General features: G+C 35.7%; 1 long non-coding RNA gene across 1 annotated transcript in view; it reads right to left on the reverse strand.

Moving 5' to 3' along the window:
- Positions 1-7427: 7427 nt before the first annotated feature.
- Positions 7428-11517, reverse strand: part of LOC310736731 — an 8307-nt gene continuing 4217 nt past the window's right edge. The window contains exons 2-3 of the long non-coding RNA XR_014536635.1: positions 10573-10675; positions 7428-9071 (exon numbers count right to left, since the gene is read on the reverse strand). This is a non-coding gene — a long non-coding RNA (uncharacterized lncRNA). The remainder of the gene's footprint in view (positions 9072-10572; positions 10676-11517) is intronic.

Below are 11517 nucleotides of genomic sequence, written 5' to 3' on the forward strand. Positions count from 1 at the left end.
ATAATTTTATTACATATGGTGCTACAGGATGACCCAGCAGATGTTTTCAAGGATGCGCAACTGCCAACAGGCTAGGTTTTTTTTCTTCAAATACTATTGTCGGAAGCCTAGCTTGCTGACTGACATCTTTCAGTTGTGAACCTAATGGTGTAGCCAGGCTGAAGCAGTATCTGGTCAGCTGCAGCCCAAACAGCACCATCAACCCTTCTGCTTGCTCAGCAGGCTTGGCTTCCCATTTACATTTGCCTATTAGCTCCAAGACACCTGTTGAGGTAGCTGCTAGCAGAGGAGTGTGTTGCTGAAGAAGTAATCGACCTTGTGGTGCTGAAGCAGTTCATCGCCAAACTACCAGTGGGCATCGCAGAATTGGTCCAGTGCCACTGTCCAGCATCACTAGACAAGGTGGTCCAGCTGGCAGAAGATCACTTGGCAGCATACACTGGGCCAAGCAAGCCCCTTCCTTCTCCCTTCCTCTCTTTCTCTTTCTCTTGAACTTCCTTTCTTTCTCCTGCCTTCCTCCATCTCTACACTACTGAAACATTTTCCATCAAACAATTTCTCAGAATCAGTGTTTTCCCTACCCTTTCCACTTCAATGTGTCTCCTTCTTCATCTATATAGGTGTGGGGACTGGAATTGTGATAAATCTGGCATTTGGCATTTCCAAAACCAATGACATGTGATGGAGGTAAGGGACTAGGTCCGGATTCCTAACACTTCAAGTCAAGTCAAGTCAAGTCAAGTTTATTTCTATAGCGCTTTTCACAACAGATATTGTCTCAAAGCAGCTTTACAGAAATCAACAGTTAAGGTGAATGGTGTGCATTTATCCCTGATGAACAAGCCATGGGGACTGTGGCAAAGAAAGACTCCCTTAGATACATAGTGCAGGGCTTCCACAATTGCACTGAACTATATTGTATACCAGTTAGTGTTCAAGTGGGTACACACCACACATTGTTGGATTTAGGCCTGAGACCGAAAAAAAAATACTGGCATTTCATATAATGCTAATGAGAATTTTTGTGGATGGGTCATGCAACAGTGTAGCATGCTGCCTAGGACAGCAAAGTTAGAACAACATGAAGTCTGCAGAGAGGCACTTTTCTGGAAATCATTCACATTGTTCAACTTCACTTCAAGTCAAACAAAACACTAAAACTCCTTGAGAAGTCTATTGGCCACTTAAATTGGAAGGGTATTCATAGTAATGTTTGTAGGTAATGTAACAAACAGCCACGCTAAAAGTGACATTGCACTTTCCAATAGTTGTGGTCCCCGTGAAATAAAAAGGTATAGATGTCATTGGTCAAACTAAATAGACTGTACATTGCAATATGGGTGCTCAGCTAGATCAGATTTGTCTGGGAGATGGGTTGTTATTTAACCACCTATAAACTCTCTTTAATTACTTACTTAGTGAAAAGGGCCTGAATGAAAAGTCAATAATGTTGACTATAAGGATAAGGCAAAGGGAAAGAGATGGGACACTCCAAAAATACCACCTGAATCTCGTTAAACAATGAAGAGAAGCTTTTGTGGTTCTTCACAAGAGGGCAGAGTTAGGCCGGAAGGTAAATATGAAAATGGTAGCTCTACCTACCTAGTTTTATAAACTGCTTCCTGATTACTTAGAGGAAGTTGCACCTAACTATTTCCTCGATGCAGGTCATAGCTGTGAGCTCCTCCAATAAACACTTTGTTTTTAAAAGTCCAATTAAACAATAGAGGTGCTTGCATACCACCACACCTTGGGACATCTCATAATGGTGTTATATGATTCACATGACTAGGGAGACTGAATTTAACAAAGCATGATTTTTTACCCCAATTCTTTAGCCTACTTTTTTGGAATGTATGGAATCATAATAGAATATAATAATAAATACATGTATTTATTTGTTTGTTTGTTTGTTTGTTTGTTTGTTTGTTTGTTTGTATGTTTGTTTGTTTGTTTGTTTGTTTGTTTCTAATATAAAATAATTGTCTGGGCAAAGGCATACAGGTAAACACAAATGCAACTCTAGACCAAAGAAGGAATGAGAAACTTTTTGAGGGGGGTGTGGCTTATAGGTTTTCCACACTCGGGGCAATGATAACAATGGTAGATTTCCATTGTTATATTTCTCTTGGACAGAGGAGGAATCCACATTAGTGGGTGTATGTGGAACTGGAGGTATGGTTGATTGAGAGTTTGAAGTGGAGGGCAGAGCCAGAGAAAGTGAGTGGTTTCAAACCAGTGTGGAATTTGGCTAATAATATGTTCTCCATGTTTTAGTAAGGTGCAGCAAGGATAAGGTGGGGAGAGAAAGAGAGAGAATTTAGCAGTTATAAGTTCACAGTAAGATAAAATAAATGAAAAGTGAAAGGACTAGTTAGTAAAAAAAAACTAAAGCGTTAATTTTTAGTTGTTCCAAGCATTCTTCCATTGCCCTAATTCTCGCGTAACCACACAGAAGTGTTATACACCCACACACTGGGATAACTCAGCAGCTGATTACTAATCTAATTAGTAGTTTGGTTGACATCAGGAGCTAAATATGAATTGCAAGACTGTAAGTCATAAATGTGATTTAAGTTGTTTTGAAGCACATGATAATGCAGTTAAAAAATAAACCAAATGCTGCAGTTATTTAGTACAGGCAATAGTCATGGGTAAGAATCATAGAAATATTTTATTACCTTGCCAACAAATGTTCTTACTTCATCTTTTATTTTATTTCTAGTTATATTTAAAAATTGGATTACCTGGACTTTTCCTAATATACACTCAATTTCGGCAGATGAGTCAAAAAGGTGGAAGTTAAACTGCATCAAGGAGCCCTTTCTTGTTTGCAGTGGTGATGGACAGATTGACGGACAAGGTCAGACAGGAGTCTCCATGCACTATGATGTTTGCGGATGATATTGTGATTTGTGGAGAGGGTAGGGAGCTGGTTTAGAAAAGCCTGGAGATCTGGAGGTACGTGCTGGAGAGGAGGAGAATGAAAGTCAGTAGGAATAAGACATGTACATGTGTGTGAATGAGAGGGAGGGCAGTGGAGTGGTGCAGTTGCAAGGAGAAGAGGTGGTGAAGGTGGAGGAGTTCAGTTACCTGGGGTCAACAGTGCAAAGTAATAAGCACTGCAGGGGGGAATGGGTGGAGAAGAGTGGCAGGAGTGATTTGTGATAGAAGGATATCTGCAAGAGTGAAAGGAAAAGTTTATAGGACTGTGGTGAGACCTGCTATGTTGCATGGTTTAGAGACAGTTGCATTGATTGCAAAGACAGGTGGAGCTGGAGGTAGCAGAGCTGAAGATGTTGAGGTTTTCATTGGGAGTGACGAGGATGGACAGGATAAGACAAAATGAGGAAGCTGTGATTGAGATGGTTTGGCCATGTGCAGAGGAGGGACATGGGGTATATATCGGTAGGAGAATGTTGAGGATGGAGCCGCCAGAAGGGAGAAAAAGAGGAGGACCAAGGAAGAGATTTATGGATGTGGTGAGGGAAGACATGTGGGTAGTTGGTTTGCAAGATGCAGGTGTAAAGGACAGGGGAGTATGGAGACGGATGATCCGCTGAGGCGACCCCTAATAGGAGCAGCAGAAAGAAGAAGAAGAAGATTCTCTAGAGAGCACCCCAAAGCATTTCACACAATAGATTAACAAAAACCTCTGCTTTCTTTACCACTTGGTAACTAACAGATCTCAGTTTGTTTGTTTTTTTGGAGGAAAGGAAATCTTGAAATCTTCAAATGATGATACTTTTGGATTTAATTTCCAAACAGCTTTATCACTGCATTTGAGTGTTGTTTGACAAAATACCGTATGGCTAAAGTTGTGGCAGATATCAGGTCAGATACTGTATACAGTTATATGCATCATACAATCATAAGATAGATAGAAACAGCCCAGAAAGTGAGAGAGAGATAAAAGGAAATAGTAGTAGTAGTTGTAATAGTAGTAGTAATAGTAGAAGAAGAAGAAGAAGAAGAAGAAGAAGAAGAAGAAGAAGAAGAAGAAGAAAAATTAAAGATAATTAAACCAAGATAAGAACAGAAAATGAGCATAGCGTATGTTCATGGTGTGCAGTTTCCATTTACCGTATACCTTACCATGTAACTGGCATCTACTGAAATGACTATAATATGCAACTTTGTGTAAGCAGAATTTAATTATCTTGTTTTAAAACAGTCAATAGTTTAACAGGTTTAAAGAGAGGAAAATCAGCTTGCAAGTTATATTCTGCATGTTTTTCTAATAGTTAGAGTGTGTGGTTTAACCTGATAACAGAAATGGACAATCCACGCATTTTACCAATAGAGTAAATACATTTCTACTTTACCTAAATAAATATTCCATTAGAATTTTCTTTCTTTTCTTTCAATTTTAATTGTTTTGTTAGCATAATTAATCCAGTAATCCACAGTAGTGCACTGCATAACATGTTCAAGTTTCAGCTACAAGGTACACTAAGCTCAGATCACTGACTATGTGGAATGTTCTTCCAATGTCTGAGTGGGTTGTCTCTGGGTTATTTGGTTTCTTTCCACATATTGAGAATAAGATAATAAGTGGACTGGATAAGGGAAATTGCCTGTAGCTGTGAATCAGTGCGTGAATATGTGTGTGCATATGATGGATTACTGTCCCATCTGAGTTGAATTCTTCTGCTTTGCTCCAAGTCTTCCTGGGACTCTGACAAAGAGAGAGAAGTTTTTTTTTTTTTTTTTTTTTTTTATTAATTATTTTTTTTTTAATGTAAATTATTATTATTATTATTATTAATATTTTATTATTATTGTTGTTGTTGTTGTTTGCTGGGCTTAACAGCATATCAGTATAGTATATCTCAATTTATTACTTAATAACAGACCATTTAGGGCAATAGTAATAGGTGTAGTTTGTGATGTCATATAGTTATAAAGAACCGGTTTCTTTCATATGGTAACATGGCAGAAATGTAAAGCTTTGAATGTGCCATGGGATGAAGACATGGTACTTGGGAAACCAATGTCTGAGTTGTTGAAGGGATCTTTTAAGAATAACATTTACCATGATGTATGGTGCACATGAAAAAGCAAATATAAGATTTTTTTACTGTATGGAATGTATCTCCTCTGAAATACCAAGATAGTTTTATCATCAGCTGGACAGTGCTGAACAGTGTTGCATTGTTGTTACTTTTTCTCAATTGAGACCCTGGGAACTTTTAAAATTCACAACCAGTGGTTAGTTTTAGAAAGGATTTTTTTTATTGCTTGTGCATTAAATTGGAAAATGGGGATACCACACCTGGCTGTTGATTTGCAGTGCTTGCCTTGCAGCATGGCGGATGTTGCCACTGTTAATGGTTTGAAGGACCGCAAGTCATTTTAGAGACTGCTACTTACTTTAATGAGAAGCCTTTCTCACTCTCACTCCTTTTTACGTCCCCTGGGGCTCATATCCATTTGTTTTTGTTTTGTGTCTTTCTCTCTCACAGCACCTCTCACTCTCAGCTGATTATATGTATAAAAAGTGTGTTTCTTGCTTTTTTTTTCTCTTTGTGATTTACAGGTTCAGATGCTCAGTATTGTGGAGGCAGTTGGCATTGGTTGACGCCTAATGAGGTTTAGACACAGAGGCTGAGCTGGTCCTGCTTGCACAGAGCTGCTGACTTCATTTGAATCAGTAATAAAGTGCAAAAATATGTCTGTGCCGTACTGATGGAGAGGAGGCAGCCGTGGGTTTGGGCATGCAGTGTCACAGCCCATCAGATTAGCAGCAGAGAAAAGTGCCTGTGATTTTATGCCTCGACTAATGGGGGCTGTATGGTCACACTGTGTAATGCAAAGACTTTTAAAAGAGGCATGTCTTTGTATAATTGTTTTAAGGTATACAGGTCCTTGTTTAATCTCACATAATACTCGGGTATAACTGTACAGCAGTTAAAATTTTATTTTTTATGAATGCACAAAAAAGGCTTCACCTATAATAAGTAATTAGACGATCATTTGCAGCTGTAACCTAACGTAATATACAATATATTGCTGTGCCTTAGTTATCCGAAACTTAAGACACTTTTTGTAATGAGACTAATTTGGGTGATTAATGGCAAAATACTTTATGGTGAAAGTAAATTTATAATGTAGCAAGCAATTCAGCATCATAAATAAGACTATGTAATTACATTTAAATAACATTTATGGAATTTACAGACATCTCTACTACCTTGTCTAGCTTGTCCATAGGTATGTAGGAGAAAATATTTTTTAAATAATAAACAGTACTGAATATTACAGGTTCTCAGAGGAGGACAACCTCTGCTATTGGCAGCCAAGCTGCTCTCTTTGCCTGGAACAGGAGAAATACAGGCAACTGCCAATAATGAAGCACTGAGGTATTGACCCTGTTGGCCTGAATCTAAACTGTCTTGGAAAGCCACTTCCTTTTCTCTGGCATTGGTTTCTGGTGGCAAAGGCATATGTTTGATACAAAGACATGCAGCGTATGCACCAGAGAGGACCTCAGTCTCTCTGTCTTACAGTCTTCCAAAAACAAAATTGGGAAGGAATCAACATAGTAAACACTGAAATAAAGAATAAGACCCAATTTCTATGTGTAAGTAGTGAGTCTCTCTTTAAAGTTACATTCACTTTTATAGATACAATTTCCAATGCTTTTCTATTACTGGATTTTTGTGTTATGTATTGTATTCCTCAAAAAACCTTATACCATCCCACAGTACATATTAATTATTATTGCCTAATATAGGTAACTTCTGGGTGATGTTAACTAAAAATAAATAATAATTCACATTGAATAATTATATTTAGGATGTTTGACAGAGTTTATGGCAAAATAGTGGAACATTTTGGTCAACATTTCACCTAATGGCAAAGAGCATAAGCTTTTCAATTCCTAGACTACTTTAGGTATTCTAGAGACACATTTCCCAAGATAGGAAGCAGAGTAGGGAGGGGTGAGGTACTAGGGTCTAAGGTAGAGGTCACCGACTAAGTATGTGTAGGCTGAATCCTCAATCCTCCAGGGTGACTGTAGGGTAATTAATAATTAATGCCAGAGACGGCATGTTTGAAATGCAGATGTGATAACTGCAAGCTTGGCACCGTGCTTCAGTGGAAGCAGATTTGGAAGCTACAGGAAAAAAGGGCTCCTCCATAAGCAGGCTAAAACAGAGGACCTGGGTGCAAAGCAATGCTGATGGTTTAGATTAGATTCCTTTCAGCTGCTAATTACCTGCATACTCTTTGAAGTTTTGCACACTTCAGAACTATAGGGAACAGTGTCTGATTCAGCCAGGGGGAATATGGGAGAGAGGATCAAATAGATCACTACGAGAACAGGATAGTGAGTTTGAACGTTGGATGAGGGGGATTGTGGGTAAAATTCTAGGGAAACCAGACATTTGTAAACATGCAAAGAATGAACAGCAATGCCTGAATTCAAGACATATTGTTTATTATTGCACAATATAGGCAGTCAAGGATATTGTTTTAGTTGCAAACATTTTGTTAAACATTTTGTTGGATTGACTTATACCTGACTCTTGTCTATTATAATCAAAAGTAAGACTAAGATAAAAAATGTTAGTGAGGTCAATGTTGCATATCAGAGTTCCAAATGTGTACTACAAGAAAAGTTGTATATTCCATAAATATTTTCTATATTCCATTTATTTGATTCATTTTACTACTTTTAATATTTATTTGCACTTAGTTAGATGCTTTGGTTTAATAGAATGCACAAGTCCAAATATGACACATAAACTTCATATTAAAATAAGACATATAAGAAAATCAGAGCTGCTATGCTAGAGCATAAGAACAATTCAATTAACTAGTTAATTAATTAGTCCTTAACAAATATTTAAGGATTAATTAACTAGTTCAAATTAGTAGATTAAATCAATATAGTATGATTTAATCTACTCATTTATATTATTTAATTAATTAGTCCTTAACAAACATATTTATTTAATTTTTACATAAGCTTTTTTTTTATATAGTAAAATAAGTATAGTGGATCATCATTAGTATGTTAAGATCTTATGATTTATAAAAGTAAAATTGTTCAATATTTTGTCAAATATAACCAAAGTCACTGAAGAAACATTTATGTCTACTGTATGAAATAAATCTGTATAGTAATTATTAAGAAAGTGTGAATGCAACTTTTTAGAGTCTATATCTTAAACAGGCACGTTAACCTCAAGCTATATGTATTTCAGTAAAATAGACAGAAAGAGAAACCTTACCAGGTCCAAGCCTTGACTAAAACCCACAATAGATGGGTGAAAACAGCTTAAAAATTAGTCTGTTAAATGTCTGAAAGAGCAATATTTCCATGATTACAATGTAAAAACCACACATATACAGCAGCAAGCCATATACATTTTTATGTTTGTACCCTGAGTAGCAAAGATTTTTATACTGTTATTGATATACAGTCTGTATGAACATGTAAAATTGTGGCATATTTAAATTTTTTGAGTTTTGTATAAGAGTTCAAAATGCTATGCAAATGCAAAAAGACAAAGGCTTGAGCCCAAAACTAAATTATTACCACACCTGCTAACCAGAAAAATTTCACCTCCCTCAGCATTAAAATAGAGTTTCATGAAATTTTTTATTTAATAATGTTTTAAACAATACAAACTGTGTGACTTCACAACATAGTCTCACACTCAATCAAATGCATACAATAATGAATAATTATTTTATAGACATAAATCCATGCTCAGACACCAGAGTTATGTGTTAGGGTTCAGGTGGGGGATGGTTTGCATTTACAAAGTTTCTTTTGACTTTATTCCTACAAAATCTAATCACATTTAACCACATCACTCTCCCTTGTTTGACTTCTGTACATTTTTTTTTCATAACATCAAATGCCATAATTGCATAACATGCTGCTAATTATTGGAATGCAATGTGACATAAATAGTGACTTCCAAACTTACAGGCTTAAAGAGCAATACATACGGCTTACAAAGAGCAACATGGCATCAGGTTCTGTAGCTCCAGTAGATATAATGTGTTATAGCAAGCAATAGGGGCATTTTTAAGGGCAGGTTAGGTGGGGGCTCCTGGGGAGTGGAAAAGAAAAAGATAAAGATTAGAAAATAACTCCCGTTTTATAATTGGGCATGCAGCTGTGCTCAGAACGAATCATTCATATTTAAACTCTTATGCAAAAGTAGTTATCATACACCTCTAAGCAGTGATGTGATTGCGATTAACCCCACATAAAGATCAATGTTTTTCTAGTATTTTCCTAACATGTTCTTGCTTTCATCTAATTGCTGACAACAAAGACGTTATACATTGTCTCACTGTCATAGAACCAGAAGAAGCTTATTAGAGACGCTGTAAAGAGATGTATAGCTGTAGTAATATAGCAAGTTATTCATTGATCATGTCCTTTACATGTACAGTAACTGAAAAGTATTGCACGTAACATTAGTTTTTCATATTTTTTATATTGTAAGTGCATAAATGCATTCTTTTGCCTAGACAGAAGAATAGTAAAATAAAAATGTAAGGCTGCCCAAATCAGCCCAATCCATGTGGTACAGTTTTGATATGTTTTATGAGACACAGGGTTGAACTTTTTGGGCATAATTTAAAAAAATATGTTAGGTGCAAAAACAAGTTAACAAATGCTAACTAGCTGTGCAGCTGGAGCATTTTGGCGTGGAAGAAAAAAATTAAAGTGCTGAATCAATATATGTTGGCAGCTGACAGACTGTACCTCAAAAAGGACAAGTGAAATATTACTGGAAAATTATGTTTTAACCACAAAGTTTTGACCAAAATGTTTCTGTTTGTTTTAAACCTAGATTTTTTTGGTTGCTATATGACATCCACTGTGGCTGGTTATGTTTGCTTAAATAAATAATGTTTAAGTCATCCAACTGTTCTTTGATAAAGTAATCAAATAAAATGGCAGTGATCGTATGCGCCTTGAGGTTGTAATCTTAGTAAAGCACAAGTCACATCAAAGGCAGTTCATTGAACTCACACTGAGTGGCTGAGGTCAAGGAAGAATGTGGGTTATGGGAAGCATGTAAATACATTACAAATACAAATGACTTTTAATTTCAAATGTGGCAACACATCATATCATAACCCACCAGTTATCAGAAATGCCTCCATGAACTTGAGTTTGTGAAGACTGACTTGAAATAAATGTAATATATGTAAAAATCAATGGACTATAAAGACATCAACATCTACTAAAAGTGTTAAATCTTTAAACCCAATTTACATATAAAATCAGCTTTGATCTTAGGTTTGCAGAAGTAGAATTGAATGAACTTTTTATCTTGAAGAAATGTTTACTTTATGTTTACTTAGTATAGATTAATAATGGCAGCCCATTTGTGGACACAAGAAAAAAACACAGGCACCAACAAACACACATATACTGTATTTCTCTGTCTCTCTCTCTCTCTCTCTCTCTCTCTCTCTCTCTCTCTCTCTCTCTCTCTCTCTCTCTCTCTCTCTCTCTCTCTCTCTCTCTCTCTCTCTCTCTCTTCTGTCTTTCTAACTTGCAGGTGCAGACCAAAATTCTTGCAATGTTGTCACCTCCTGCTCTGGTCCTTCACATTGTTCAAAGAGTTAGCCTGAGAGGTTTGGAGAATAGAGATCCATTACAGAGCGGTTCCTCTCAGTCCAGTATCCTTTGTATCTGGATGGAGAGGAAAGGCATGAAGAGTTTGTTTGAAGTTAAAGAGATGGTAATTCACTTCAAGTTATGAAGCACATCAGAAACTCCCACACTTCTATAAGCTCATGCAGAGGATAAGGCCACTGTACACTTAGATTTGAGAATGGAATCTTTCATTTTCAGGCAGCAATAAAGGGACAACAACAACATTCATTTGTACACACTTAGTTTTCAACATATATATATATTATTGGAATTATCACATCTGCTAAAATAGGTGAATTAGACAATTGTAAGAATTCATAGCATCTATTTAGTTGTTACAAGTTTGATATTTGATCATAACACATTCCAAAGTTACTTTTCATAATTAGGTCTTGTAAATGCTTGTGTTGTATAAAATAGATTTTTGTGTATATCTTACAAACAAGAAAACGAATAAATTATTAATCACATATTTGCACAACACTGCTTTATTTCATTTCTGTAAAAAAAAAAAAAAAAAAAAAACGTTACATATATATATATATATATATATATATATATATATATATATATATATATATATATATATATATATATATATATATATATATATACACACATATTTGGAGTTTGTTCTATTTTGAGTTTTTAACTATTCTGCAGCATATTCTCTGGTTTTTTTTTTTGTTGTTTGTTTGTTTTTGCAATAAACATTACATCTATTTATTTTTTTATTTTTTATTTCAGTGTTTAAAAACGGGAGGGGGGGGGTGAAAATCAAAGATCATTATCATTATTATCATTATTTAAAAAAAAGATTATTTCTATTTAGTTTTGGAATTTGTTTAATATAAAACCACAATTATTTTTAATATATA

This window comes from Silurus aristotelis (genome assembly GCF_946808225.1).
Source record: "Silurus aristotelis genome assembly, chromosome: 14".
NCBI lineage: Eukaryota > Metazoa > Chordata > Actinopteri > Siluriformes > Siluridae > Silurus > Silurus aristotelis.